Genomic DNA, 16,539 nt, shown 5'->3' on the forward strand with positions numbered 1-16,539 from the left:
AATTTGAGACATCACAGCTGAATCACATACCATAGTCAAGTAAAGACAAAGATAAAAAAATAAGATAAAATCCTTTAAAAACAACAAATGAATAAAAGCCCTTCCTAGTTGATTAAGCTGTCTTCACTAGCCTTCCCAGAAGCACCAACCAGCCTTCCTACCTCGATCTCATTGACCAGGATTAGGTTCCATGACCATATCTTGTTTAAAGGGAGGCCCAGAAACTTAGCAGCCCTAAAAGCTGGCTTCTCTTGCTAAAGAGCCAGGGGACTGGAAATGGTAGAAAGTAGCAGTTCCAGTGACACTGCTCTATTTTTTTCACTAAGAAAAGTGTTGTATCTCATTGGCCATAAAATCACTAGAAAATAAGACTTCATATGTAAGAAAATTTCAAATCTAAATTTTCTAAGACTCAGAAAAAAACTGCACAGTTTGAAATTATATTTAAACTGTTTTAATATATTTTATATAACACTTCGATATTATTGTCCACTCACCCTTCCAGTCTCAATTTAACAGATACAATATAAAAAGAAATTACTCCGCTTGGTTCCTCATTGTTACTGTTTCTTTTTTGTGCCAACCTGGTTAGGTGAGTTTGAATGAATAAATAAATGTATCAGTCAATGAAGTTGTGTAATGTTTCCCGGTGAAAAGAGAATATTATTGACATTTTTAAAATCCAAAATACAGTAAGATATGCTAATCTCTATTTATACATCTGTGTAAGCATTGTTTGTTTTTCTTACTGTTTTTTCTTCTAAGCCTTTAATTTGAGAACATTTTGATGATTAAGACTTTTTATCATTGTCAATAATTGAATTAAGGCTATAACACACCAATACATTTAAATTTTTATATCATTATTTTCTATTATATAAAGTTTATGAAAACATATTAACCTGAGGCTTCTCCTGGAGTGTCAAATTGATTGCCCAAGTGGGTATCTATTTAAGTTGTATGAAGCTAAAATAGTCTAAGAAAACTTAGAATATATTCATAGGGACATTATAGATTTCAACCAAGTTAAATTGAATAATTTGTCAAAGTACATACTGTGTGCTCAATAATGTTAGCTATTATTTTAAACAATATTACAAGAGAGTAATCACTCAGCTTATTTAAGCAGGAAAATAAGATTAAATTACTTTGGTGGCAACAGGTAGGATGAGTAGGAATCAGAATTTACTAGAAGCAAGGAATTCAGTTAAAAGAAGAAGTTGCTGATGAGATATGGAAAATCATTTATAAGATCAAAATATAAAACTATTAGTAATAAACCCAGAACATAGCAGAAGTAAAATATCTTACAGATGTAAAGCAGCAACACCAGGTTATCCACAAAAGTAACTGAAGGAAGTGATTATGATCCCTTTATATCAAAGAAATGCCAAAATGAAATGCCAGAATCAAAACCCTAAATACTGATCTATCTGTACATTCTAGAAACAGTAACTTATGAAGAAAGATGCTGTCTAAGCTGCTTAATTCTAGTTTATTAAGGTTGAAATCTATAATGAATTAATCTTTAGGCTGAGGTGTCCTTTCACCTGCTGATCCAAGCATGGCAAGAAAATAATTAGACTGTGTTATTTCCAAACTTGATAGGAAACCAGTTTTTCTTCCATAGTAATCTATCATTACCTGCTAAAGAATGATTATTTTTACTGTTATACATGGTCTTTTGGGTGGTTCTCAATGTTGATGTTTTGTTTTAACACATGAAAATAATAAATTCATGGTGGAGGGGATATGCCAGAAATATACGCAAATTCTTTCCCAAGGCAATACGAAATACCCCATCACTTAATGATTTATATAACAGTTATGATCACAGAACTCAGCCCAGCCAGAGCACACATTCACTGGAGTCCTGAAATAAAATTCAGAGGCAGAATCTGCATTGTCTTAAACTGTCAGGACTCACAAAATCAAAAGCTTTTTGTATAACTAACCCTTTTCCTAAAGATAGATTTGTTATCTTAAATCTGTCACGGCATTGCTATGTAATTCAGTTCAACGTAATTAGGCCCTCCCTAGTGTAAAAGTCCTTTATCCCTTTTCTAAGGGAATGTGAATAAAATGCACATTGGTCAGAAAAACTTGTGAAAGCAACACATTTAATATAATGTATAATATAATAATAGGAAGTGGAGATTAGTGATTAAGATTAGGAAAGTAGCCTTGAAATTGGACAATATTGGGTTTCTGTATCCTCTCTTGCTACTTACTTACTAGCTATGTGTCCTGGGAAAGTTTATCAGTTCTTTAAGTTTCCTTGACTAAGGAAATAAGGATAAGAATACTAATCTCATTGGATTTTTATAAAAATGAAATTAAAAATAACATGTAGAATATTCAGTGCAATACCTGGAAATAGTGAGTCCTCAAGAAGTCCTCAAAATTTGGTAGCTATTGTTTTTTTTACTTTTCTTAGTAGACAAAAATACTTTGAGTATTCTCAACCACTATCCCAAACTGTAATTCCATAAACTGTGGAAGATTAATCAAATGTACTTTGGAAGTATCAGCTTTCCTGGTGTCTGGTGGTTGAATTAAGGGATATACTATACAGAAGTTAGCATGTAGGCACCCCACTAGCTGGGGTCACCATGAATGGGGGGGAGCCTATTTTAGAATGATTTGTACAAAAAATACAGATGAGAATCTTTAAATAACCTTATATTTGCAGTTAGTTTCTTAATTTCTACATAAAGAACACTGTAGTTGTCAGATTTCTTCCTAGAAATTTAATTATAGTGTTGAAATATGAATGACTGTAACTACATTTTTATATTTAAAAATGAATATTATTTCATGTTCCTTAAATGAAGTTTATACCCCATTTTTAATGAAGTCATTGCTTGTGTCTTGAAAATTCATGTTTCTCATAATGGGACATTTTCCCTCAGGTAAAGATATGTTAGCCTGACTGTGACCAAACTGACAATTTTTTTGAGTCAGAACCACCTATATTCAGTTCTGCTACACAATAACACATGTGCTTGTTTAAGTCTACATAAGAACTTTATCAAACATTCAAATTTTGTTCCATTTTGCCTTAAAAATTTTATTATAATTATACTATAAAGAGAAGAAGTCTCATTATCAAAAAATGTCCAATAATCAGGGAAAGCTTTGGGTGCAACTATTTTGATGAAACGGTAGTTATTGGAATTATGCATAAGTTCTATTAGTTAAACCAAAATAACTTATTTTTTATAAACTGAAGAAAGATCATTTAATTATCACATCAAGATTTATCTAATCTTGACCCTCATATGCTCTATCCATTATACATCAAATCTTTTTTTTTTTTTTAAGATTTTATTTATTTATTTGACAGAGAGAGACACAGCGAGAGAGGGAACACAAGCAGGGGGAGTGGGAGAGGGAGAAGCAGGCTTCCCGCCGAGCAGGGAGCCCGATGCGGGGCTCGATCCCAGGACCCTGGGACCACGATCTGAGCCGAAGACAGATGCTTAACGACTGAGCTACCCAGGTGCCCCTAAAAAACTTTTTTTTTTTTAAGATTTTATGTATTTGACAGAGAGAGCCACAGCAAGAGAGGGAACACAAGTGAGGGAGAGGGAGAAGCAGGCTTCTCGCTGAGCAGGGAGCCTGATGCGGGGCTCGATCCCAGGACCCTGGAATCATGACCTGATGCTTAATGACTGAGCCACCCAGGCGCCCCTTATACATCAAATCTCTTAAAGTCTACCAAATCACGAGTCTAAACTGTGTTATTAATATTTACACAATCATGATTGTAATTCATCATTAAAGTTATTACTAAGTAACTCCAGAAAACATAAAATAATACTTTCTTTCTTTCTTTTCTTTTCCTTCCCTCCCCTCCCCCTCCCCTTTCCTCCCCTGCCCTTTTCTTTCTTTCTTATTGAAGTCTAGTTGACATACAATGTTACATTAGTTTCAGGTGTTCAACATAGTGTTTGCAAAACTCTATATATTATGCTATACTCACCACAGTTGTGGCTCCCATCTGTCACCATTCAGTGCAATTACAGCACCACTGACTATATTCCCTATGCTGTGCCTTTCCTTCCTGTGACATTCATTCCCCAACTCGATGCCTCTGCCTCCCACTCCCTTGTACCTATTTTGCCCAGCCCCCTCCCTTCTGGCAACCACCAGCTTGTTCTCTGTATATTAGTCTATTTCTGTTTGGGGTTCAGAGAAAAAAACATAATTCATATAACCTAAGATAAATGTGTTCTGCAAAGTTAAAAAAACAAAAATGTTTCCTTGAGCATTCCCTAAGCTAAATGTTAGCAATTACCTTTCAAATGCCTTGTATGTTACAAAGGCTCCAAAATGTTCCTGCGAGGGGTGGGAAAAGAAAGCGAGCAAGATTCATTTGAACATTTAGTCTGCTCTGTATGTCTTCTGAGATACCATATTTATTCTTTTTCTCTCCTCTTTTATTATTTTACTTTTTGAGCTTTTATTTTTAGAAACAGTAATTCTACACATGGTACTAGAATAGGTGAAAATAGAGTAATATGGATTTAAAGTTAATTAAAATTGAATGGTAATTATTTAACTACCTCGAATTACTTGGGATTAAATTAATAACTACAATGTTTAGAACAGATTGTAGTCAATAAATATTAGCTATTTAATAATCTCATGTAATTCTTCTAATATATTTTATTTTTTCTAAAGACTTTATTTATTTGACAGAGAGAGACACAGCGAGAGAGGGAACACAAGCAGGGGGAGTGGAAGAGGGAGAAGCAGGCTCCCCGCCGAGCAGGGAGCCCGATGCGGGGCTCAATCCCAGGACCCTGGGATCATGACCTGAGCTGAAGGCAGACGCTTAACGACTGAGCCACCCAGGCGCCCCTTCTAATATATTTTAAAAGGTTACATTGGGAATGTAAAGTTAAGTCACATAAAAGATATATACTAAATAGTTAAGACTGTATAAAATGCTAGTCTTTGTTTCAACCCCTTCACTCAGTGTTTAGCTATCGCAGAAACCAAATTTTTTTCAGGGAGCTAAAAGACCTCCTTTTATTCAAAGTTCTATTCTAATATTTGTCTTATTTTTTCTGGAACTACATTTTTAACTTTAAGTCATAAAACTCTTAATATATTTAGAAAGTTTTGGGCTCTATTTTTCTTCTACTATTTCTTCCATTTCTAAGGTCATTGAGCAAGAATGTTTCATTTGGTTGTCACTGAAGTCTTTGTTCTATGTGCCTAATGTTTAGTTCCCATTTTTTTAATCATCCTTGAAATGTATTTACAAGGTCTTTCATTTATATAACAATGATATTTTCCAGAGACTGCCAAATCTCCAGCTCACATCCCTACAAGAGCAGTGAGTGGTTCATTAGGTAGACAAGGAAAGAAAACTTAGCAAACTGCATGAAAGACTAAAATTCACTGAAGCTGTGGACCCATTCAATGTTTTCTTTACCTGAGAGTTGTTTTGTTCTTTTCTTTGTTTTGTAATCAGGTAGCTATTATGGTAAGGAATTTAAATCAGAAAACCTGTAGGGAATAACTTTCAAGACACTCAAAGCTAAATGCAGTGTCTTTCTAATACTCCTTGACATTAGTTTATCATGTAAGTTAAAAACTTTGATTGCAAAAGGACAGTTGGGAATTTGAAATATTTTAAAATTTTTAAAATTTTTGTAATCCTTTTTTTTTAATCAATTGCTCCATTATTATTTAAAGTTACAACAGAGAATCCTGAAGTTATGGTCCATGAATGTGAAGACACTTTCCAAGAACGTGAAGACAGACCCACTAGCAAAAAATTAAAAAGATGGCAAATGAGCTTTGAATAGATTTTATAAAATCTAAGCAAAAACAGTGGCCTTGAAAGCCTAAGCTTTAAATCAGATGGAAGTTGTGGTAGTGAAGTGGGCAGGAGGTGGTTGAGGGAAAAAAGTGTTGAGTTCCAAAGCTTTTATGTCAGGAATAAAAACACTGGAAGAAATTCCAATGCAAATACACAGAATCCCCAGGCACGAGGACTATTATAAAATAAGTAAAAGAAGAGCAATAGAATAAGTCCTAAACATTCCCTGAGAAAGGCACCTATAACCTACGTGGGTCAGTAAGGCTATGCTCGCCTCCCAGTATGTAGCCCAAAAAGAATGGTCTGGAAGCCCTGGGTCCTGGCAGGGTGAGCCCTAGAGTAGTAGCACAATAGCCCAGACTGAGTCCGATTTTCAGGTCCCAGAGCCTGGCTAGTCTTTTGCTTCATTGTGGCGCTGGGGAAGCAGTCAAGATTTACCAAACCTCTGAGAAAGGGCAGAGATAGTGCTTAGACCCAAAGAACCTGTGCTTTGCCAAAGATGCAGGCTGAATAGAAATATTGACCCAGAGGCCAAGGCAGTTTTGGGATATAAGCAAAAGATGCTAGTAGAGGACAAGGAAGACCAAGTGAAATTGACTAAGTCTGAGAGCAGATCAATAGGAAACAGGATAATCTAAACAAGAGGCATCCTCTTCACTACTCATGCCAGAAGCACTTCAACTAGGGAATGGGTTTAATTACCTCCCCCAGGTAGTACTCGGTACTCCAAGTGATTGGGCTTAAAATCTGAGTTTATCAAGTTCAAATCTTAAACATATTGAATTTAACTTGAATGTCAAGAATCAGTTTTTCAAGAAAAAAAAAGAATTAGTTTTTCATCATTGGAATGAGGTAAGCAAAATTCTTTTTATAGAAATATAAATAATAGTCAATTTCTAAAACAAATTATGAAATCTACACTTTCTCTAATTGCTAGTGAATGTAGCTATCTACTACTCCTCAATTATATGCTCTTACATTATTCTGAACCCCACCCTTTGGAATCAGATTTCCCAGATATCATATGGTGTTAGTTGTCCCTACTACCAGTTAATATAATATCAAAAGAATTTTTAATCATGCAGAATCTCACTACCTAAAACAGCTGTTCTTATTTTGCATAACCTTTCATTAGGTTTATGTATTTTATACAACCACAGTCATATTGTTTACATTTTGCACTCTGCTACATGATCTTAGACATTTCCCATGTTTCTCCATCCTCTTCAAAATTATTACGTTCATCATATCGGTAAACAATAATTACTTAAATCACGTTCCTAAAATAAGGTATTAACCAATTATTAACTGAGGTCACTATTAAGTAGCATCTGTTATTTTGTTTATGGATAAATCTGAAATTAAAATATACATAAATACATGCATTACTTATGTTAAATTATGAGAATATATTTTCAAGTCAAAAGATTTTAGTGCCATTATGGCTGTTCTCAATTTTTACCAAATAAGATTACAATGAAATACAAGGCCATCTGTATTGAAAGACAGCACTGCTCTAATTCCTCAATTGTCTCCTCACTCCACCTTCCTAATGTTCCATATTTGGAATCCATTATATGGTAGTTATTAAAATGAACTTGCCAGCATTTAGGCAATAGAGGAAGTAATTTAGAAGACGGTATATCTATCCAGATACAGACTTTGCTCTGTATAGATTCCTGTCAATCTGATTGTTACCACAGTTGCATTATTGGCATTCTTTGAATTCTGATTTAAACACGGATCCCTACATACTTTCTAAAAAGCCTTTACTATTGCAGTGTGATATATACCGAGAGACAAAAACTACTATGTAGTTGGCAATGACCTATCCCAATGGAAATGCAATGAAAAGCAGTAGGTGCTGCCCACATACCTCAGAAGACAACACAGTATCTTCAGTCAGTAGATCCTGATGCAATTTGTTGAAGGACTAGTTACAAATCAGTCTGCTGAAAGCTTCAGCCTAGCTTTCAAACAAAGCTATGTAACTTTCACTAAACATGATTCAATTAAGAAAAAGCATGCTAGGGCGCCTGGGTGGCTCAGTTGGTTAAGCGACTGCCTTCGGCTCAGGTCATGATCCTGGAGTCCCGGGATCGAGTCCCGCATCGGGCTCCCTGCTCAGCAGGGAGTCTGCTTCTCCCTCTGACCCTCACCCCTCTCATGCTCTCTCTCTCATTCTTTCTCTCAAATAAATAAATAAAATCGTAAAAAAAAAAAAAAAAGCATGCTAGCTTCCGAAGAGGAATGGTAGACAAAAACTATTAAACATCTGTATATCTAAAAGAATGTACTATCACTTCCAAAGGCATTAATATTCTTGAGCAAAGTCTGAAAAACCAAATATTTCAAGGGTGTTGAAAAAGTGTCTCTAATTCAAAAGATTTCATACTGAGTCTGAAAAGAATAAGACTCAAATTTGTACAAATGAAGGAAGAAAGAGTATGTAATTAAAGGATAAATATATACTATAATTAGTAGAAAATAGAAATAAGGTACATTTAATGCCACGTTATTTGTTAACCCTTTAGTCCCTAAGGTGTTACTAAAATAATAGTGCATCTTAAAGCCCATGTCACCTTTATTTGAGGCTATAAGGCATCTGGCTTTTAACTCATCAAAATGTTATCTTAGCTAGTTTAGACTCTGTGGGATAATCATAAGAGTATGTGATTTACGGTATGTAATACCTGGGTTTTTAACATCAGCTGTTATTTTTACTAGCAATGTAGCTGGTAAACATGAATGGAAGTTTCCAATTAAATGGGTGTATCAGTATCTTTATTTTTTAAGATTTTTAATTTATTTATTTGAGAGAGAGCATGAGAAGGGGGGAGAGGCAGAGGGAGAGGGAGACTCCCTGCTGAGCAGGGAGCCCCGATGCCTGGCTCCATCCCAGGACCCTGAGATCACAACCTGAGCCGAGGGCAGATACTTAACGGACTGAGCCACCTAGGTGCCCCTAGCAGTATCTTTCTTATAGGTTACATCAAAATAAATGGTATAAACCATGTATATGTCTTATATTCAATTGGTGTACTCTCTCTTCTCCTTTAGGTTCTCACTTACACAGTATCTTTCATTGGAATTCATTATCATGCTGAAAGAGATTTATGTCCAAAAGGAAAAGACAGCAGCTTCCCCCTCCTCAGCCACATTCCAGAATTCATTGCAGACTTCTACTTAAAGGAGCTAATTTTATTCCTTTTAAAACTAAAAAAAGGGGCCTGGGTGGCTCAGTCATTAGGCATCTGCCTTCAGCTAAGGTCATGATCCCAAGGTCCTGGGTTCGAGCCCAGCATCGGGCTCCCTGCTCCGCGGGAAGTCTGCTTCTCCCTCTCCCACTCCCTCTGCTTGTGTTCCCTCTCTCGCTGTGTCTCTCTGTCAAATAAATAAATAAAATCTTAAAAAAAAATTAATATGTTTTTTTCCTTCTGAAACCTTTTCAACAATAGCTTTTTAGCTATCTTCTGTGGTAAAAACAGTAAATCACAGCCTTTAATAAAATGCTTCATTGTAGGGGATTTCTAGGTTTTGAGGCCATTCCCTAAATCATTTGAAAGAAGTGTATCCCTTAGGAAAAGTAAAAGTTAAATGGAAATTGTTTTAAAAACTTTAAATGGTAAGAATTTTTTAACACATTGCTTTCATATGAACATGCATATGGGGTACACTCACGGTTGGGGTGCCACGTTCTCTGAGGGTTTTGTGGTATTACCTCCAAACAGTGGACTAATGTTGCATTTTCTTTTGTGTATGGGCAAACACTGCATTTAATTTCACATTTTTACGTTTTGCACAGCTCACTGAGATACAGTATGAAATATTTAATTGCTTATTCCTCAACTGCTGAAATATATACTTTAATTACAGCTTTAAAATTAAAGACTTGGAATCAAAGTTATTGCTTTTTTAATACACATATGAAGTTATGTACTCTAGAATTTGTAATAAGTAACAACATCATTGTATCTGCCAACTAAAATTACTTGAGGAGAGCATCTCATTGTAACAACAGAATACCTACAATCCTCCCTTGGGATATACTACAAATATTGAGTGGTTTTGAACTTATATTAACATCCAGAAAAGTACACCTTGCTTAAACTTTCTTGTCCTTAGACAATAGTTAAATGTCAAATCAGTCTGTATATATTTTTGTATTTTTAAACTACTTTTATCTATCTTCTGATATAATAGTACTTTGCTTTTAGTTAAAAATCTAAAAGCAGTGAAAGAAATTGTCATTTACATTCTATTATTTTATAGAATACTTGGCCTCCAGAACTAATAGGAACTTTGTGGTGTCTAGTATCAACTATGCATGAGTAAAATACTTTCCTGTGCAATTAAGTTTTATGTCCATTTTTACCCATGTATGTAAATTCAGTGATTGTATGTGGTTATCGGTAAGTTGGATTTCCTGCTGCATCACTTAGAGGCCAGTTAAATATACACTACGTGCTAGAATTTAATCTGATCACATCTTTATCAAGTTAATGACCAGATACTGCAGGTATAAAAATTATTAAGAAATTGTTTCTGGCTTATAATCTATTTGCAAAAAAAGTACTATAAGTGTATTGTACCTAAATAAATAAAGGCTCTGGTAAAAAAAAAAAAAAAAAAAAGTAAAAGAACAATAAATTCTGGGGAAGCAAGGAAAAAGTGGTGAGTGAAAGAGTCATTTTGGGTGTAGCCAAATTTTGCAGCTGCTACTCTCTGGCAACATGACCTTAGAAGAGTTATATTAACTTCTCTCTGCCTCAGTTTCCTTATTTGTAAAACAAGGCTAGTATTAGTTTCTACTTACTAAGGGTTGTGCTAGATTAAATATAGTAAATATAATACAGTTAACATAGTGCTTGGTACATATAAGGACTAATAGATATAGTGGTTTTTGGTTTTTGTTTTTATTATTTTTGTTTTTAACTGGACTTAAAGATTCAAGTTAGGCACTAATCAGTGTAGAGCTGTTAGAAGAAGCTACTGGCCTCAAAGAGGTGGTCTAGCAACACTGAGCTGTGCCTCACCAAACATAGCTCCAGGACCATCTGCATCTAAATTGCCTTGTAGGGGCACCTGGGTGGCTCTTGATTTGGCTCAGTGGGGAGTGTGCTTCTCCCTCTCCCTCTGCCCCTCCCCCCACTCATGCTCTCTCTCTCTCTCTCTCTCTCTCTCAAATAAATAACTAAAATCTTTTTAAAAATAAGTAAAAATTATAAATAAATAAATCTTTAAAAATAAATTAAATAATAAATTGTCTTATAAAGGAAGAGGTGGTTTTTAAAAATTATATTTCTAAACTCATTGAAAAATTATATTTTGAACTAGACCTTATTAAAACAGAAACACTGGTACTTAAGACTTGTTAAACAAGATCGTCCCATCATTCTCCTGCATGCCTAAATGTGAGAACCACTGATAGAGAGTATCAAAAAACACAGCATAGAAAGCTCTAGAGACCATCAACATTCAGAACTTGGGAAAAGGCAAAGCAGCCCAGCAAGAAAGGGAGAAGGAGTAGCCACAGATGTAGATGTAGGAAACAACACGAGACAACACCATTGCCTATCTCTAACTTTTATTTTACAGTCCTTTCTTTGAAAAACAAAGAGAAATATTTCAAGCATACACAAAAATAATATCATCATAATTTGTATATCTATTACCAATCTGAAGAAACAAAAAAATCACCAAATAGAGTGAACTCCTTTGTTTACCCCTCACAATTGCATCTTCTTTTGGTGCTTTCCTAACCCACCTGACCAGTATTTTGAACTTAGTATTTACTAGGTTTTGCATTTCTTATTTCCCAATACATATCTATGCATCCCTCTCAAAATACATACTCTGAATTTGATTTTTATAATATGCCTGTTTCAAAAGTTTAGCTCAATATTACTTTTGTGAAATTGGTCCATGATGATGCATATAGCTTAGGTTCATTTTTCATACTAAATTTTGTATTACATTTTATGAGGAGTCTACAATTGTATTATTTTATCTCTTATTGAGGTTTAGATCATTTTCTGTGTTTTCTATGCCATGACTATTTCTGTTTGCATGTGTACAAATGCAAGAGTTTATCTGTTCTCATTATAATATTGTTTTTATTGCCAAATTGCTCTTCAGTTTTCGTAGTCATCAAGGCTATATTTTTAGAAGACAGTTTCCCACGGATGTCTTGCTTTTTTGCATATCATGTATGCAGAAGCACTAACTGTCTTTTTATTCCAGCCTATCTTTTCAAGGTCCTTTGTAGAGCAAGCATCCTTAGCAACAGAGATATTGTCTCTCTTTAGAACAGAGGAAAGTCTGTTTAACGTCCAGTATAATAAATATAACGTTTCCCTCTTCAGTAATGCTTGAGCAGGTTTTGTTACTGTCAGTCATAAAATATTAAGGTTTCTTTTTTAAAGTTTTTATTTAAATTCTAGTTAACATTACAGACATATTAGTTTCAGGTGTACAATACAGTGATTCAACACTTCCATACAACCCCCAGTGCTCATCACAACAAGTGCCTCCTTAATCCCCATCACCTTGTTAACCTGCCCCCCCCCCCCTTCTCCCCTCTGGTTACCGTCAGTTTGTTCTCTAGCATTAGGAGTCTGTTTCTTGGTTTGAAGCTAGAGAGTATTATGCTAAGCAAAATAAGTCAGTCAGAGAAAGACAAATACCCCATATTTCTCGTATCTCTCATAGGTAGAATTTAAGAAACAAAATGAATGAGCAAAGGGGGAAAAGAGAAAGAGATACTAAGCTTTTTTAAGCTCAGCATCCCCCAGCTGTGATCCGAACCCAAGGCACGAGCAAAATCCATGTGGGCACCTGTGCATCCCCCCTGTGGGACTTAGGAGACAAGGGGAACCAGTGTGAATGTAAAGATTCTGCTGTATGCTGTGTCCTGAGTCGGTTTCTTTGACCTAGTTGTCTCTAGTCTTCTGCCAGTTATCTGTAACACTGTTGCAAGCTAACTCCTTACTTGTTAAGTGGAGTCAAGCCTTACCCATCCTCCCACTCACCCTCCCTATTCTTGACACGTATAAAAATTCTCATTGTTTTATATCTACATCAAGCTTTAATATTGTTATTTTAAAAGTTTTTGTTTATCTGATGATGGGAAATGGTATTATGATTTTAATTTCCATTTTCTTGGTACATGGTGAGGCTGAGACTTTAATTAGTTATTTGGGTTTCTGCATCTATGAAATACCTGTTCCTATTAGTCTGATTTTGCTCTTGAATTATTTTTCTTACTGAGTTAGAAGAGTATTAATATAATCTAGTTAGCTGTACATGTTCTAAATATCTTCTTCAAACATCTGCCTTTATTTTTGCTGTTTAGTGGGGAACACTGATGAGAACTTTCTATAGCAAAATTTTAAATTTAATATTTATCTCAAATTTAAGATTGGCTAATTTATCAATCTTTTCCTTTACTAATTGTGTTTTTCTATTCTGTTTAAGAAAGCACTATCTTACTTGAAGTCATGATGCCATTCTTCTGTATTTTTTCTAAGTAGTTTAACTTTTGCTTTTTAAATTTAAGTCTCATTTGACCTTCATGAGACTTTTCCTCTTTTTTCTTTTTTTTTTTAAAGATTTTATTCATTCATTTGAGAGAGAGAGAGAGAGCGTGTGCACACAAGCGGGGCAAAGGGGCAGAGGGAGAGGGAGAAGCAGACTCCCAGTTGAGTAGGGAGCCCGATGTGGGGCTCGATCCCAGGACCCTGGGATCATGACCTGAGCTGAAGGCAGATGCTTAACTAACTGAGCCACCCAAGCTCCCCTTCCTGAGACTTTTTCTGTATAAGATGTGAGCTAGACATCAAATTCATGTTTTTTTCCATATACATAACCAGTTGGATGATAAATCTTTTCTGTCTTCTATGTGAACAACCCCACAAATATAGACATGGGCTTTCTGTTTTATTCCATAATTTTATTTGTCATTTTTCTATCCTGTGTTAATTGCATGTATTTGAGATTTACATATCCAGAAATATACCAGATTGGGCTATATAATTAAGACTAACTCAGCCTCAGAAAATAAGCAAATATGTAAATATATGAAAAAATATATATGCACATTTAATTATATAGTATGTATGTGTATATCTATCACCAGGTAAAAATGTAAGGAAAAATGGAAACACAAAGTATTTTAATTGGAATATCCCTCCCAAATTGCTTTTGCCTTCAGCTGCTCACCAACCCAGACAAACCTGAACTTTGAGTCTTACAGTTCGGTAGTAATGATCAAACAGGAATCAAAACCCAAGGTCTGCCTAAAGCAAGGGATCATCTCCATTTTATTTTATTATTTTTTTTTAAAGATTTATTTATTTGACAGAGACACAGCGAGAGAGGGAACACAAGCAGGGGGAGTGGGAGAGGGAGGAGCAGGCTTCCCGCGGAGCAGGGAGCCCAATGCGGGGCTTGATCCCAGGACCCTGGAATCATGACCTGAGCCGAAGGCAGACGCTTAAGGACTGAGCCACCCAGGCGACCCGACACCAAAGGGTTTAAAACGAAAGTACAAGTGAACCGTATTGTTGATGCACTTAGGAGGATGTCAGAAACAAAGGTATATCTCTAACTGTGTCCTAGGCAGCAAAGAACCCCCAGTAATAGTATTTTTAGTTACATGATCAACACACATTTAAAAATAAACAAAATAAAATAGAGAAAAGTGCCAAGAACAAGGATACTATAGACTTCAGATATAAAAATATTATAAGGCAACTATACTTACACTACTTATATGAATAAAAGAAAACTGAAAATGTATGCAAAGAAAATTATGAAGTGGCACAATAGATTTAAAAACTTCATTCCTTTAGAGTATTTGTAGGCTTATAGTAATATTGAGCAGAAGTACAACGATTTCCCATACACCCCCTGCTCCAGCACATACATAGCCTCTACCAGTAACAACATCCCCCAACAGAGTGGTACATTTGTTACAATTGATGAACCTACACTGATCCATTATTATCAGCCAAAGTCCATAATTTACGTTAGCGTTCATTCTTGGTATTGTATGTTCTGTGGGTTTATAATTACATGTATCCACCATGGTATCATCATACAGAGTAGTTTCACTGTCCCTAAAATTCTCTGTGTTCAGCTTATATATCCCTCCCTCCCCCCAACTCCTGGCAACCACTGATCTTTTTACTATCTCTATAGTTTTACCTTTTTCAGAATGTCATGCAGTTGGAATCATACATTCGATAGCCTTTTCAGATTGGTTTCTTTAACTTAGTATACACATTTAAGTTTGCTCTGTCTTTTCATGTCTTAATAACTCATTTCTTTTTGGCACATGTAATAGGCCATCGTCTGGTTGTGGCACTGTTTTTTTGTCTATTCATCTACTAAAGGACAGCTTGATAGCTTCCAGGTTTTGCCCATTATGAATAAAGCTACTATAGACATCCATTCATGGGCAGATTTTTGTGCAGACATAAGTTTTCAGCTCCCTTATGTAATATTAAGGGACACAATTGCTTGGTTATATGATAAAGGTATGTTTAGTTTTGTAAATAAAAACAAAACAAAACCCAAACTATCCTCCAAATTGACTATAACATTTTGCATTCCCATTATCAATGAATGAAAGTTACTTTTGCTCCACAGCCCCATCAACATTTGTTGTTGCCAGTGTTCTGGATTTTGACTATTTTAATAGGTATGCAGTGGCATCTCATTGTTTTAATTTGTATTTCTATGATGACTTACAATGTGGAGCATCTTTTCTGTTAAGATCCATGGTCCATTTTTTAACTGGGATATTTGTTTTCTTATTGTTGAATTTTGAGAGATCTTTATGTATTTTGGATGTGTCTTTTGCAAATATATTCTCCCAGTCTGTGCTTCTCTTTCAATTGTCTTGATACTATCTTTTGTAGGGTAGAAATTTTTAATTCAAAGAAGTCCAGCTTATCAACTATTTCTTTCATGGATTGTACTTTTGGTATTGTATCTAAAAAGTTGTTGCCAATCCCACAGTCATCTAGTTTTTCTCCTATGTTATCTTCTAGGAATTTTGTAGTTTTATGTTTTACATGTCAGGCTGTGATCATTTCCAGTTAAATGTCATGAGAAGTATAAAATTTGGATTTAGATTCAATATTTTGCATGTGGATGCCCAGTGTTCCATTGCAGTTTGCTGAAAAGACTGTTTTTGCTCCACTGTATTATCTTTGCTCATTTGTCAAAGATCAGTTGACTATAAAGAAGATGTGGTATATATACAGTGAAATATTAACTCAGCCATAAAAAAGAATGAAATCTTGCCATTTGCAATGACATGGATGGAGCTAGAGAGCATTATGCTAAGTGAAATAAGTCAATCAGAGAAAGACAAATACCATATGATTTCACTCATATGTGGAATTTAAGAGTCAAAACAAATGAGCAAAGGGGAAAAAGAGAGAGGCAAACCAGGAAACAGACTCTTAACTATGGAGAACAAACTGATGGTTACCATGGGGGAGGTGGGTGGGAGGATGGGTTGAATAGGTGATGGGGATTAAGGAGGGCACTTGTCATGATGAGCACCAGGTGATGTATGGAAGCCCTGAATCACCGTATTGTACACCTGAAACTAATATTACATTTTATGTTAACTGGAATTTAAATAAAAACTTAAAAAAAGAATTAAAAAAGTAGTTAAACTTATATCTCTT

General features: G+C 35.2%; 1 protein-coding gene across 1 annotated transcript in view; it reads left to right on the forward strand.

Moving 5' to 3' along the window:
• The window catches only part of MDGA2 (MAM domain containing glycosylphosphatidylinositol anchor 2), a 797,493-nt gene that overhangs the window by 733,424 nt on the left and 47,530 nt on the right, over positions 1 to 16,539 (forward strand). The window lies entirely within an intron of this gene.

The sequence above is a fragment of the Mirounga leonina genome, unplaced genomic scaffold, assembly GCF_011800145.1.
Source record: "Mirounga leonina isolate KUSES-001 unplaced genomic scaffold, KU_Mleo_1.0 Mir_82, whole genome shotgun sequence".
In the NCBI taxonomy this organism is placed as follows: domain Eukaryota; kingdom Metazoa; phylum Chordata; class Mammalia; order Carnivora; family Phocidae; genus Mirounga; species Mirounga leonina.